Raw genomic sequence first — 4500 nt, forward strand, 5'->3', positions numbered from 1 at the left:
AGCCCTATTCTTCTTTAATTTACCAATAACAAAAAGTTTCAATTTACTGTACATGAACCAAACATATTTTTGAAACCTTATAACAGATTGGCTGGCTTAACGAGCCACTCAGTGAATACAGCATTTACAGTAGTTGGTCATTCAGAACCAACCAGAAAAGAGGTTCAAAACAAATATATAACAAAAACCAGTATTTAAGTGCACCTGTAACTGAAAATAAAGTGCACTAAAGAAGCATTACCCGAAACAAGAACCGTGAGCCTGTCCTTATTCATCTTGAATCCACAAGCAGTTTTTTCAGCTTCATCAAATAAAGGGCTGTTGGGACAACAATGCCATAAATTTCATCAGCTTTGGCAAGGCAAAAAATGATGTTCCTTAACTAAAGTATCGAAAACCTTGCTGTACTTCTCTGCAGCCTCACTATCAGCAGATCTTTTGCTCTCCGCAAATATCACGCGTACGGGTGCCATGACGCTCTTTAAAATTACGTAGCTTCCCTTCAGGAAAAGTACACTCTATCGCTTTTTCAATTGCTAAAGGCCCTGTTATTGATTTTCCTTCTGACCGCTTAATCGTAAACCACTTATACAAAACAGAATCTAATTGAGACAACTTTGGCTTTTTCAACGTTTGTCGCATACAGTATCAGCACTTCTGGTGGAATCTGATTCAGCTAGAAATACTCACAATTGGTCCTTCTGCTTCCTAATATCATAGATTGGGTCATGTACAATGTTGAACTTATTCAAATTAACACTTTGACTCTTGCTTTTTTCAAGCCAATTTTTGATGTATTGTCAAGGTTACATGCTTTCTTTTTGCACCTCTTTTTCCTCTGCTCACGTTACAAACCATTATATAGCGATATTATGTTCAGGAGAATAGAAAATGGTGGAACACAATGTAAAGCAGCAAAAGACTCATCCGGGTACTGAGTGAGCCGTCATATTATGGACTATCATGAGTTCCGGACAATAGAATGTTGGACTATCGGAGTTGTGCTGTATTCAGACACTAATAATAGTATTTTGCTTTTAATTTCAGAGAGGAATGGCAGGTAAAGGAAGACAAAGTAAGAAGAGTCGTCAAACAATTTGTAAAATGGAATGTTTCTAAAGACAATCCTCTAGACCCGGTCATCTTGCCACAAGTGGACTGTGTGCTCAGCCTTTGGATCCTACTGTTATTAGTAGAGATAAGGATGGTTACAGGAGCAACCTGAGAAAATTTGCAACACTACTGAATATTGGGGTCACCTGTTACTCTTTGGGTTTTTTAATGTAACATATTATATGCTTACCTGACCTTTTGATGAGAATTTTTTATGAGTGGCTCTCAGGGATGCAGGGTACGTCATTGAGAATATGGATGTGCTACCCAGCAAAAGGGCAGAGATTTGGTAGATTATGAAGACATTGTTTATGTTAAAGGACGCAAGGATAGGGATGATTAATTATATGATTCTGAAAGCGTATTTTTTTTAAACCTATAAATAACGAGCAGAGAGGAAATAAAATAAGAATATAAGTGGCGGAGTTAAATGTTGCCGCCCATAGATACTTAATTTTTTTCCGCCTGAGCTGCCTCCTTATGCAGCGCTGCCCTCCTCCTTATGCAGCGTCGCGGCGTGGAATTAGGACACGTTTCCATGACATGCGATGCCATGTGACATCATGTTGCCATGGCAACGTGTCGCTATGTGATGTCACAGCGTCATTTAACGCTGCGATGCTAGAGAGGGAGGAGGGTGACATGAAGGAGAAGTTAAGAGACCTTTACAGAGGCCCCTCGCTCTCCCCGGCAATTAGTGGGGAAGAGAGTGGGGCCTCTTTTTATGGGGAAAAAACAATTGCTGCCACCACATTTTGCCCCCCTAGCTTTGGGCCTATCGAACCTAATGGGAAATCTACCACTGATATATGTATTTGATATTACACAATTCCACCATTTTAAATGAATGCCCAACCAGAACTTTCAAAGTGTTGAAACACTGTATAATCAATAAATGCCACTTTATTTTCTTTCTTCGGGTCCATGCACAATACCTATTGAATGACAAAATTAAATATCAATATGTGAGGACACTTATGTGTTTGCTTATAACATAAACTAAATTGACATATTCACCGAAGTTGCAAATTGTTTGTATAAGTGCATTCATGGGCTGGGGAATTATTTAGGAAGCGCCTTTGGCTTTGATTGGGACCGGACGTAGGACAAATTGAGTCCAAACTGGAGAATGTAATTAATAATTGATATTAGGATACAATCACTCAAAATAATATAATTAAATAAATCAATTACAAGCCTTGTCTGTATTAGAAGCACATTTGTTATTTCATTACACTAGGGCAGCAGCAGCACAATCAAGTGTATAAGGGTCCATGTCAAAATGGATTTGAAGCAAAAGGTGACACTGTGTGCTCATTTGCATGTAATTTTCCAGACTTCCTTGCTTCAGTGGAAGCACTGTATGCTAGGTGAAAATTTTGAAAAGCAGGGTTGCAGACCTGTCTAAGGATCAAGCGCAGTCTTAAGGTACCAATCCAAGAACATATCAGAAATATTAAAAATGGCTTCGAAAAGCATAGCGTATCTCGCCATATAATGACACATCATAGAAAGGACCCCTCATTTCTGACCTTTAAAGGAATTCAACATATACCATGAAACCAGAGGGGAGGTGATAGGGTAAAAAACCTTTCAGCTCTAGAGACCTTCTGGATTCATAAATTAGATACACTATCACCTGAAGGTTTAAATGAAGATGTGGATGTCTGGGCTCTTTATTGAATATCTCCAATCTTTCTATACCCACTCTCTGTTTACTCTGTATTGTTTATTATCCCAATACTACTGCCTATGAGTATTCTGTTTACTAATAAGTGTTTCTTTTATTCACAGATTTTATTTCAGATTTTATCTTAGATTCTATTTTAGATTTTATGTATTTTTGATATATTATTAAACAAACTGTTTGGTGTTTAAATGTAATTATTTTCCAGCTGACACTGACTGCCATTCTGCTGACCCAATTGGCTGTTGTAGGCTAATTAGCCAATCAATGGGGGAAGCATGTCAGGTATTTAGTGCCACTGGGAAATAATGTGTGTATCCCTGATGAAGCAGCGTCAACACTACGAAACGCATAGGATAACTATTTTATGACAGTGCACTTATTGTTCAGTCCACCTCAAGTGTTATTGCTCCACTGCAGTACTCTGCCGACTTACTCCGCCCCTGTGACGTGTAACGTGACGTCTCGCGGTGGAGTGACCGCTCCATAGCCGATACTCTGCTGGCTTCCTGAGTACCTGTTCCACTCACTGTGTGCGTATCTCACTGCCGGCTTAAACCACACCTGCGACGCGGCACGAAGGAGTGACTGCTCCCAGCGGAGACTGTGCCGGTTCGTTGAGCTTACCTGCAGTGTCGCATGTGGTTATCCTTTCTTTGTATGCCCGCACTGGTGCTGTATATGCAGTTATTATCTGCCTCATTAGCAGACTTTTTGGAACTTTGAAACCATCTGACGTGGGAGGCTTTCCTTGATGAGACGGTTTTCCCATGACTGAATGGGGTGATTTCTACTCGTGAAGAACCGAGTGGGCCACTTACCAGAGGGATTCGTTCCTGGCTCCAGCCTTGAGTTTTGCCGACTGGTAATTGTGTGCTTGTCACACTGAATGCTCATGTTCTTACTTATTGATGTACGCAGATTATTTACCCTAATTGTATTGTTAATGACACTTTGATTACTTCACCATTTGCGTTTTTTTTGCGCTGTTTTTTGTTTCTGCTTTGAAATGAAACTGGTAATAGAAGGGCATGCCTGCGCATGTGCTCAAGGTTATGAATATCAGAGCATGCGCGTTGGTGTAGATATAAAGAGTTGAAGCGGTGGTAGTCTACGCAAACGTGCGACTCCAGCGTATGCGTAGAGCAAACTGGTAACTCCATCAAGAGTCCGGCAGCCACGCATGCGCAGATGCACCACCCCGCTCTCACATATGCGCATAAGTAGCACGGCGCGCATGCGCAGCAGCTGCTGACTCGGTGCGCATGAGCAGCTGCAACCCCACACTTGGGAGACGGAGACACCACACACAGAGACACGGAGACACCACACACACACACACACACAGTGTAGCACACAGACACACACACACGAGGAATTCACAGTTAGTATAAATATAGAAGTGCAAATAGCTAAAACGGAGTGTGTGCCGAGCACGGATGTTATAAGTCGAATTTCTTTGTGTTTTGTCACTGAAATTATGTTTTGATTTTAATTAAAACATCAACATCAAAAATTCAATTTCTGTGACAAAACATTGACAAAAGACAAAGAAGTTTCACTTAAATGCACGTGCTCGGTACACACACACACTTTTTTTTTATATAGAAAAGATTAGTCTGTTTCCACAAATTCATTCTATGTCAACAATAGACAACAGTCTATTTATGTGAACAGTCTTTTATGTCCTTTTAAAAACA

The sequence above is a fragment of the Ascaphus truei genome, chromosome 6 (assembly GCF_040206685.1).
Source record: "Ascaphus truei isolate aAscTru1 chromosome 6, aAscTru1.hap1, whole genome shotgun sequence".
NCBI lineage: Eukaryota > Metazoa > Chordata > Amphibia > Anura > Ascaphidae > Ascaphus > Ascaphus truei.